A 12070-nucleotide genomic window follows, 5' to 3' on the forward strand; every position below is an offset into this window, starting at 1 on the left:
TGTATAGGAATGCAAGGGATTCCTGTGTGTTGATTTTATATCCTGCAACTTTACTATAATCATTGATTATTTCTAGTAATTTTCTGGTGGAGTCTTTAGGGTTTTCTATGTAGAGGATCATGTCATCTGCAAATAGTGAGAGTTTTACTTCTTCTTTTCCAATTTGGATTCCTTTTATTTCTTTTTCTGCTCTGATTGCTGTGGCCAAAACTTCCAAAACTATGTTGAATAGGAATGGTGAAAGTGGGCACCCTTGTCTTGTTCCTGACTTTAGAGGAAATGCTTTCAATTTTTCACCATTGAGGATAATGTTTGCTGTAGGTTTGTCATATATAGCTTTTATTATGTTGAGGTATGTTCCTTCTATTCCTGCTTTCTGGAGGGTTTTTATCATAAATGGGTGTTGAATTTTGTCAAAGGCTTTCTCTGCATCTATTGAGATAATCATATGGTTTTTATTTTTCAATTTGTTAATGTGGTGTATTACATTGATTGATTTGCAGATATTGAAGAATCCTTGCATCCCTGGGATAAAGCCCACTTGGTCATGGTGTATGATCTTTTTAATGTGTTGTTGGATTCTGATTGCTAGAATTTTGTTAAGGATTTTTGCATCTATGTTCATCAGTGATATTGGCCTGTAGTTTTCTTTTTTTGTGGCATCTTTGTCAGGTTTTGGTATTAGGGTGATGGTGGCCTCATAGAATGAGTTTGGAAGTTTACCTTCCTCTGCAATTTTCTGGAAGAGTTTGAGCAGGATAGGTGTTAGCTCTTCTCTAAATTTTTGGTAGAATTCAGCTGTGAAGCCGTCTGGACCTGGGCTTTTGTTTGCTGGAAGATTTTTGATTACAGTTTCAATTTCCGTGCTTGTGATAGGTCTGTTAAGATTTTCTATTTCTTCCTGGTCGAGTTTTGGGAAGTTGTACTTTTCTAAGAATTTGTCCATTTCTTCCACGTTGTCCATTTTATTGGCATATAATTGTTGATAGTAGTCTCTTATGATCCTTTGTATTTCTGTGTTGTCGTGATCTCTCCATTTTCATTTCTAATTTTATTGATTTGATTTTTCTCCCTTTGTTTCTCGATGAGTCTGGCTAATGGTTTGTCAATTTTATTTATCCTTTCAAAGAACCAGCTTTTGGTTTTGTTGAATTTTGCTATGGTCTCTTTTGTTTCTTTTGCATTTATTTCTGCTCTAATTTTTAAGATTTCTTTCCTTCTACTAACCCTTGGGGCTCTTCATTTCTTCATTTTCTAGTTGCTTTAGGTGTAGAGTTAGGTTATTTATTTGACTTTTTTCTTGTTTCTTGAGGTATGCCTGTAGTGCTATGAACTTTCCCCTTAGGACTGCTTTTACCGTGTCCCATAGGTTTTGGGTTGTTGTGTTTTCATTTTCATTCATTTCTATGCAAATTTTGATTTCTTTCTTGATTTCTTCTGTGATTTGTTGGTTATGCAGCAGCGTGTTGTTCAGCCTCCATATGTTGGAATTTTTAATATTTTTTCTCCTGTAATTGAGATCTAATCTTACTGCATTGTGGTCAGAAAAGATGCTTGGAATGATTTCTATTTTTTTGAATTTACCAAGGCTAGCTTTATGGCCCAGGATGTGATCTATCCTGGAGAAGGTTCCATGTGCAAGCAACATTACAAATATAGAAAAGTAAACCACAGATTTCAATCTTGACCATCTGGCTGAAGAACTGATGCTTTTGAACTGTGGTGTTAGAGAAGACTCTTGCGAGTCCCTTGGACTGCAAGGAGATACAACCAGTCCATCCTAAAGGAGGCCAGTCCTGGGTGTTCATTGGAAGGACTGATGCTGAGACTGAAACTCCAGTAATTTGGCCACCTCATGTGAAGAGCTGACTCATTGGAAAAGACCCTGATGCTGGGAAAGATTGAGATCAGAAGGAGAAGAGGACGACAGAGGATGAGATGGCTGGATGGCATCACTGACTTGATGGATATGGGTTTGAGTGGACTCCAGGAGTTGGTGATGGACAGGGAGGCCTGGCGTGCTGTGATTCATGGGGTCGAAAGAGTCGGACACGACTGAGCTACTGAACTGAACTGAAACCACAGATTGCCAGAACATATCATTATATATATATATATATACGTGTGTATATATATATATATATATATATAATCTGACCAAAGTTTTCAAACATAGGCAAAATATTTGAAAAGATAACTTATAAGAGATTCCAAATGGAATGCAAGCCCATGTAATGATGCTTAATATCATTAAGCTGATGGAAGTATAGGTGAAACCATCATTTTTGAAAACAGTTTGATAGATTTATATAAAGTTACATACACTTACGTTTTGATTCTGAAATCTTCCTATATATTTACACAAGGAAAAGGAAAATATGTCTGTACAAACTCTTCTATATGAATTTTATTGGGGGTTATATCTAAAACAGCCAAAATTGGGGGGGGCAGGAAACAGAACTTTTGGGGATGCAGGAAATATATTTCTTAATTGGGGGTACTGGTTGCATTTATTCATATATTTGGCAAAGCTTATAAAATTGTATGAAAATGTACATTTTAGTTTATATGAATTTATACATAAACTTTCAAAAAGTGAAGTTCATTATTTATGTGTTACCAAAATGGACTTGGAAGGAGAAATCTAGATGATCACCAAGTTTCAAATCTACATGTGTATTATCAGGAAGGAAGAACCATTTATAAACTGTAATATTACTATAAAGACATGTGGCCTTAATTATACTTCCTTATGAAAACATTTCAGAGAAATGAAGGCCAATGTGTATAATGATTAAAAAGAAAAAACATCCTTATATCCATAGTTTTCTCCCCAAACAAAAAAGTAGTGTTTATATTAGTGGATAATCTATATTTCATCTGTGCTTTGAAATTTCCTAATTGTAAATTAGTTAGAGTGTTAATGTACTAATGTGATAGGAACTTGATATTCTTTGAGAAAAATTACTAAGGTAGTTATCACATATTTAAAAGTTTGCCTAAATTTTATAATGTGGTGTTTTCACACACACAAAAAGAAAACATTAGATTTTGTCCAGTAGCTTCATTGTCAAAAGAAAAGTAATCAATAAAATTTGACTGTCCCTTCTTCCAAATAGAATCACTCTCCACCAAAGGCCAATCCATGAGTTTCTGTGAGGTCTCAGTGGAAGTGTTCTGAAAGCTACCAACAGTATTCCTATATAAATAAACAACACGGTATATTTGATTGAGAGAATGACTATTTGAATTTAAGGTACAGTCAATAAATCTAAGTGTTTTTTTTTTTTTTCCAGAGTTTTATGGGAAGTGCAGTGTCCTTGGATGGTTGAAAATGCTGTGAGAAATTAAGGCAAAAAATAGTTTTTGAGATTGAATCCTATCATACATCTTATCCATTGCTTACTCTCACAGAGCTGAACACAAGAAGCAGAAGTATTTATTCCTGTTCACCAAGGTGGAAATCACAAGCAATGACAGCCCACACTCTATCATGTATTCTCAACCGCAAAAATGAGTGCTCCATCAGTAACTACCAAATCAATGAGGTGTGTGCCAGTACTTTCAAGAGGCAAAAATTGCTGCCCAAGGAGAAACATATATTGCAAATAAGCTTGATGAGTTTGTTCACAGATTTAAAGTTCTGTGTTATATCAGCAAAAGAAAAGAATTGGTGGTTAAGAGAAGAATTTAAGGACTTCTCTGGTGATACAGTGGTTAAGAATCTACACTTACACTACAGGGGACATAGGTTCCAACCCTAGGCAGGGAACTAAAATTCTGTATGCCTTGCAGAGCAACCAAAAAATAAAATAAAATATTTCTTTTTTTTTTAAGAGAGAGAAGAATTTATTGAAGATCTTGAAAATAAAAATTTTAATTACTTAAAATTTTAAATATCAGTAATTGGGTTAAGTAGCAGAATGTATAAAGCTGAACAAAAATTAATCATGTGAAAAATTAGAGGGAAAAATTTTCCCAGAACACAACCCACTGGGATAAAATGTAAAGTAAATAGGCAAAGGATAGAGAGGTGGAGAATATTAATAGATACAGAGGTGCTAACTTCTCTCTGGCAGTTTCAGAAAATAAAGGTAAAGAGAGTGATGTGATTATTGAAGACATAAAAGCTGAGAGTTTCACACAATACAAGGAAAAATGGGATCATCAGATTACAAGACTTTATTGAGCACCAGTTAGGTTAAAGCTAAAACCACACATTTCAAAACATTCTGAAAGTGTTTTTCTCAAGACAGGGAGAAAATCCTAAAAGCTGGTAGAATAAAGACAAAAATTACCTAAAGAGCAGTTAAGAGTAAAACTGACTTCAGAATTAGTATCATCAGTATTTGAGTTTACAAATCAGAGATATATTCCAGAAATTTTAAAGAAAATATTTGACTTTATAAATTCATCAAATTGTTTTTCAGTGCATGATTTGATGACTAATACAATTCTAAATAGACTACTTAGCAAATGTATCTACATCAGAGTCTCCCTGTAAAACTCTGGCAAATGTATTCCATTGAAGATAAGTAGCTGAATACAGAAGGAAGAAAACAAATACAAAAGCAGTGTTAAGCAAATAAATTAATGAACTCATTTTTGTACAAATAAGCATTTAAGGCAAACCATTCAATATCACAGTAATCCAAGTCTATGCCCCAACTAGTAACGCTGAAGAAGCTGAAGTTAAACAGTTCTATGAAGACCTACAAGACCTTTTAGAACTATCACCCCCAAAAGATGTCCTTTTCATTATAGGGGATTGGAATGCAAAAGTAGGAGGCCAAGAAACACCTGGGGTAACAGGCAGATCTGGCCTTGGAATACGGAATGAAGCAGGGCAAAGGCTAATAGAGTTTTGCCAAGAGAACACACTGGTGATAGCAAACACCCTCTTCCAACAACACAAGAGAAGACTCTACACATAGACATCACCAGATGGGCAACACCAAAATCAGACTGATTATATTCTTTGCAGCCAAAGATGGAGAAGCTCTATACAGTCAGCAAAAACAAAACCAGGAGCTGACTGTGGCTCAGATAATGAACTCCTTATTGCCAAATTCAGACTTAAATTGAAGAAAGTAGGGAAAACCACTAGACCATTCAGGTATGACCTAAATCAAATTCCTTATGATTATACAGTGAAAGTGTGAAATCGATTTAAGGGACTAGATCTGATAGAGTGCCTGATGAAATATGGAATGAGGTTTGTGACATTGTACAGGAGACAGGGATCAAGACCATCCCCATGGAAAAGAAATGCAAAAAAGTAACATGGTTGTCTGGGGAGGCCTTACAAATAGCTATGAAAAGAAGAGAAGCGAAAAGCAAAGGAGAAAAGGAAAGATATATGCATCTGAATGCAAAGTTCCAAAAAATAGCAAGGAGAGATAAGAAAGCCTTGCTCAGCAATGAATGCAAAGAAATAGAGGAAAAGAACAGAATGGGAAAGACTAAAGATCTCTTCAAGAAAATTAGAGATACCAGGGAAACATTTAATGCAAAGATGGGCTCAATAAAGGACAGAAATGGTAGGGACCTAACAAGCAGAAGATATTAAGAAGAGGTGGCAAGAATACACAGAAGAACTGTGCAAAAATGATCTTCACGACCAAGATAATCACAATGGTGTGATCACTCACCTAGAGCCAGACATCCTGGAATGTGAAGTCAAGTGGGCCTTAGAAAGCATCACTACAAACAAAGCTAGTAGATGTGATGGAATTCCAGTTGAGCTATTTCAAATCCTGAAAGATGATGCCATGAAAGTGTTGCACTCAATAAACCAGCAAATTTGGAAAACTCAGCAGTGGCCACAGGACTGCAAAAGGCCAGTTTTCATTCCAATCCCAAAGAAAGGCAATGCCAAAGAATGCTCAAGCCACCGCACAATTGCACTCATCTCACACGCTAGTAAAGTAATGCTCAAAATTCTCCAAGCCAGGCTTCAGGAATATGTGAACCATGAAATTCCAGATGTTCAAGCTAGTTTTAGAAAAGGCAGAGGAACCAGAGATCATATTGCCAGCATCCGTTGGAACATGTAAAAATCAATAGAGTTCCAGAAAATCATCTATTTCTGCTTTATTGACTATGCCAAAGCCTTTGACTGTGTGGATCACAATAAACTGGAAAATTCTTCAAGAGATGGGAATACCAGACCACCTGACCCACCTCTTGAGAAACCTATATGCAGGTCAGGAAACAACAGTTAGAACTGGACATGGAAATACAGACTGTTTCCAAATAGGAAATGGAGTATCTCAAGGCTGTATATTGTCATCCTGCTTATTTAACTTATATGCAGGGTACATCATTAGAAACTCTGGGTTGGAAGAAGCACAAGCTGGAATCAAGATTGCCAGGAGAAATATCAACAACCTCAGATACGCAGATGACACCACCCTTATGGCAGAAAGTGAAGAGGAACTAAAAAGCCTCTTGATGAAGGTGAAAGAGGAGAGTGGAAAAGTTGGCTTAAAGCTCAACATTCCAAAAACTAAGATCATGGCATCTGGTCCCATCACTTCATGGGAAATAGATGGGGAATCAGTGGAAACAGTGTCAGACTTCATTTTGGGGGGCTCCAAAATCACTGCAGATGGTGACTGCAGCCATGAAATTAGAAGACGCTTACTCCTTGGAAGGAAAGTTATGACCAACCTAGATAGCATGTTCAAAAGCAGAGACATTACTTTGCCAACAAAGGTTCGTCTAGTCAAGGCTATGGTTTTTCCACTGGTCATATATGGATGTGAGAATTGGACTGTGAAGAAAGCTGAGTGCCGAAGAATTGATGCTTTTGAATTGTGGTGTTGGAGAAGACTCTTGAGAGTCCCTTGGACTGCAAGGAGATCCAACCAGTCCATTCTGAAGGAGATCAGTCCTAGGTGTTCATTGGAAGGACTGATGCTAAAGCTGAAATTCCAATACTTTGGCCACCTCATGCGAAGAGCTGACTCATTGGGAAAGACTCTGATGCTGGGAGGGATTGGGGGCAGGAGGAGAAGGGGACGACAGAGGATGAGATGGCTGGATGGCATCACCGACTTGATGGACATGAGTTTGAGTGAACTCCGGGAGTTGGTGATGGACAGGGAGGCCTGGCGTGCTGCGATTCATGGGGTCGCAAAGAGTCAGACACGAGTGAGCGACTGAACTGAACTGAAGCTTTTAAAAGAACATAGTTTTCTGCTAACCTAGAAGTAAAATGTAGACAGGTCGGAGGGCTAGAGGACATAAATCCTTGATGAGGTACTTTCCCAAGAAGGTAATGTTCTTTACAAGTGTATTAGCATGGTTAGGTTTGGCTGAGAGTAATAAAAGAAATGCAAAACTGCAATGGTTTAAACAAGGACAACATCCATTTTTGTCAGATGCAAGTCTGTAGTTAGACAATTCAGGGTGTTCAGGATGGCTCTACTATACTTTCCCTGGGACCTAATCTCCTCTCTTTTGCCCTAACCTGCTATCCAACATTCCCAATTCACCTCATGGCTTAAGTTGTTGGTTCTATTCCCAAATATCCACCTATAGTCCATCTGAAAAGGGGGAAGAGAGATGAGGGCATAGGATACTGGCCATTTGTCTTTTAATGAAGCTGAAATAAGATGTTTGGCTTCACTCTGGCAAGACTTTAGTCAAGCAGCAGTGACACAGACCTGCTTCTGACATGTAGGTGCTTATTTTCCAGCCTAAAAATCAGGGGGCACATTACTGAGGAAAAGATGAACAGTTATCACAGAACCAACAGTCCTATCTACCACAGGGCAAGTGCCAAGGAAGATAAAAAATTAGAAGAAAACTAATTAATCCAGTGGGAGACTTGAAGACAAAGACAGAGAACAACAGCATAAAGCATGATAAATAAAAAACACAGAGTATGAATATTTCCCCATGTACATGTCTAAGTTTTTAATGTTACTTGTTTTTCCTTCAGCATTTATCACTGCTTATCCCCCACCTTTTGTATCTTCACGTAAATCCTGGAACTATATTTTCAATTCTCTCTATTACACTGTTATCAGTGTGGGATCATCATCAATTTTTTCTTATCATTCCTTTAATAGAGTAGGCACCAATTAAGTGTCAGAGACATTGGGCTTGAGAAGGACAGCTCTCTGATTACTAAGAAAACAACAGAGAGTGGGCCATGCTATTTTAACTGCTGTAGCATAAAAGGGGTGATGTGTGTGTGTGTGTTAGTTGCTCTGCTAAGTCGCTTCAGTCGTGTCTGACTCTGTGCAACCCCATGGACTGTATTTCACCAGGCTTATCTGTCCTTGGGATTTTTCTAAGCAAGAGTACTGGAATGGGTTGCCATTCCCTTCACCAGGGGATCTTCCTGACCCAGGGATGGAACCCAGGTTTCCTGCATTGCAGGCAGATTCTTTAATGTCTGAGCCACCAGGAAAAAGTATCATCAAAGGTGACTTTTTCTCAAAGTACAAATTATAAAAATTTCTAATCCAGTGGGTAAACAAGTCACATGGTTTAGATTATTAAGTAGATGTTGGGCGTAAATAGGAACAAAAGCTGTTGCATTCTTTGTCTTCAGGAATGTAGATAAACCATTGGTTTTTCCTAACATACCCTAGCTTTAGGAGCTCATGACTTTTCTCATTAGACACGGCAAATAAAATTTAATTTTTCTTGGAGGGGAAGTTATAATTATAGAGGTTGAAAAATGAACAGATTTTTGAATAAATAAAATTTCTAGTGAATTAAATAAAAGTAATGAATGATGGCCGACTCAATGGACATGAGTTTGAGTGAACTCCGAGAGTTGGTGATGGAGAAGGAAGCCTGGAGTGCTGCGATTCATGGGGGTCGCAAAGAGTCGGACACGACTGAGCAAACTGAACTGAACTGAACTGAATGAATGATGGAATTGTTGTTCTGTCCTGTCAGACTCTTTGTGATCCCATGAACTGCAGCACACCAGGCTTACCAGTCCTTCACCATATCCCAGAGTTTGCTCAAACTCATGTCCATTGAAATAATTGATCCCATCCAACCATCTCATCCTCTGTCACCCTGTTCTCTTGCCCTCAATCTTTTCTAGCATCAGGCTCTTTTTCAAGGAGTCAGCTCTTCTCATCAGGTGGCCACAGTATTGGAGTTTCAGGGTCAGCATCAGTCCTTCCAATAACTATTCAGGGTTGATTTCCTTTCGGACTGACTGGTTTGATCTTGCTGCCCAAGGGACTCTCAAGTGTCTTCTTTAGCACCACAGCCTGAAAGCATCAATTCTTTGGCGCATAGCCTTTTTTATGCTCCAAATGTCACATCTGTACATGACTACTGGAAAAACCATAGCTGTGACTATATGGACTTGTTGGCATGCTAGCACGATTATGCTCAAAATCCTTCAAGCTAGGCTTCAGCAGTACATGAACAGAGAACTTCCAGAAGTGCAAGCTGGATTTAGAATGATGGGATAGGTCTGCACATTTTTGCAGCACATCCCTGTAATGTGTATGTGCTTATATAAGAGCATGTGCATGTGTGTGTAGGCGGGGGTGGGTGGATGTGTATTTTCCTATGCATATATAATCTCTACTCTAGAGAAAAAATATAACCCAGATTTTTATGAATAAAAAGGCTTATGCATTCCTGCTTTTGGCAGTGTAGTAATAACATACTTCTATTACACACAGTATATTCTTTACTAATCCTGTTGAAGGTACTGCAGTTGATGATTTCAATTCGGAAAGATACTGAGGCAAGGCTTCCAAGAAAACCTTTTGCTATCAGGGACATATAGAAACCCTCAAAGTTCAAAAGACAGGCAGCCAAAACATAGTTGTGTTAACAGAGAGTGCATGTAGTTATAGCACACATGAAATAGAAGAAAAGGAAAGACGTAGGCTATGTGATGGGGGTTCTGAGTTTGTCCTGATTTTAGCTGTGATTTCAAGAGTGAATCTATCTATCAAACTCAGTGAATTGTATAATTTAAATGGATATAGTTTATTGGCCTTTAATTATTCCTCAATAAAGTTTAGAAAAATAAAATAAAAATTTTACTTTCCCACCAAAAAAGCTTTCCTCGGATTACACAATAAGATCATAGAAAAATTAGAGATTTCCCACTTATTATTAGCTCTAAAGTGGCAATAAGGTGATGATAATGGGATGGGGAGTCCACCAGTGTGGACTTTGCTGATATTGGCAGCAGGAGGAAGCCAGCACTTCAGATAGGCATTTAAATTGAGCATTACCCAGGTCACTTCACTTATGTTGTAACTCAAGAATAGAAAATATTCATGTACTTGTCATTTCCATGAGGCGTATTTCTTTTTAAAGTAATAAAAATTAAAATACACAAGCAGTTGTTCGCTCAGCTATATTTTTATTCGTTCCATGTACTATACCATCATCTTTCCCATAAGTCCTGCTTTTCCTTTCCATTCTATATAATTCACTTTAACATATATAAACAAATAGATTTAGAAATAATTATGTTTACACTTCATGCAAAAATGCGCTCAATAAAGGACAGAAATGGTATGGACTTTACAGAAGCAGAAGATATTAAGAAGTGGCAAGAATACACAGAAGAACTGTACAAAAAGATATTCATAACCCAGATAATCACAATGGTATGATCACTCACCTAGAGCCAGACATTCTGGAATGTGAATTCTATTGGGCCTTAGGAAGCATCACTACGAACAAAGCTAACAGAGGTGATGGAATTCCAGGTGAGCTACTTCAAATCCTAAAAGATGATGCTGTGAAAATGCTGCACTCAATATGCCAGCACATTTGGAAAACAGCAGTTGCCACAGGACTGCAAAAGGTCAGTTTTCATTCCAATCCCAAAGAAAGGCAATGCCAAAGAATGCTCAAACTACTGAACAATTACACTCATCTCACACATTAGTAAAGTAATGCTCAAAATTCTCCAAGCCAGGCTTCAGCAATATGTGAACCGTGAACTTCCTGATGTTCAAGCTGGTTTTAGAAAAGGCAGAGGAACCAGAAATCAAATTGCCAACATCTGCTGGATCATGGAAAAAGCAAGAGCGTTCCAGAAAAACATCTATTTCTGCTTTATTGACTATGCCAAAGCCTTTGACTGTGTGGATCAAAATAAACTGTGGAAAATTCTGAAACACGTGGGAATACCGGACCACTTGACCTGCCTTTTGAGAAATTTGTATGCAGGTCAGGAAGCAATGGTTAGAACTAGACATAGAACAACAGACTGGTTCCAAGTGGGAAAAGGAGTAGATCAAGGTTGTATATTGTCACCCTGATTATTTAACTTATAAGCAGAGTACATCATGAGAAATTCTGGGCTGGATGAAGCACAAGCTGGAATCAAGATTGCTGGGAGATATATCAATAACCTCAGATATGCAGATGACACCACCCTTACAGCAGAAAGTGAAGAAGAACTAAAGAGCCTCTTGATTAAAGTGAAAGAGGAGAGTGAAAAAGTTGTCTTAAAACTCAACATTCAGACAAGAAAGATCATGGCAACCAGTCCTGTAACTTCTTGGCAAATAAATGGGGAAACAGTGACTGACTATTTGTTTGGGCTCCAAAATCACCGGAGATAGTGACTGCCGCCATGAAATTAAAAGACGCTTACTCTTTGGAAGGAAAGTTATGATCAACCTAGACAGCATATTAGAAAGCAGAGACATTACTTTGTCAATAAAGGTCCATCTAGTCAAGGCTATGGTTTTTCCAGTGGTCATGTATGGATGTGAGAGTTGGACTGTGAAGAAAGCTGAGTGCCGAAGAATTGGTGCTTTTGAACTGTGGCATTGGAGAAGACTGTTGAGAGTCCCTTGGACTGCAAGGAGATCCAACCAGTCCATCCTAATGGAGGTCGGTCCTGGGTGTTCATTGGAAGGACTGATGCTAAAGCTGAAACTCCAATACTTTGGCCACCTGATGCGAAGAACTGACCTCTTTGAAAAGACCCTAATGCTGTGAAAGAGTGAGGCCAGGAGGAGAAGGGGACAACAACGGATGAAATGGTTGGATGGCATCACTGACTCAGTGGACCTGAGTTTGGGTAAACTCTGGGAGTTGGTGATGGATA

Source organism: Bos indicus x Bos taurus, chromosome 20 (genome assembly GCF_003369695.1).
Source record: "Bos indicus x Bos taurus breed Angus x Brahman F1 hybrid chromosome 20, Bos_hybrid_MaternalHap_v2.0, whole genome shotgun sequence".
NCBI classification, from domain to species: domain Eukaryota; kingdom Metazoa; phylum Chordata; class Mammalia; order Artiodactyla; family Bovidae; genus Bos; species Bos indicus x Bos taurus.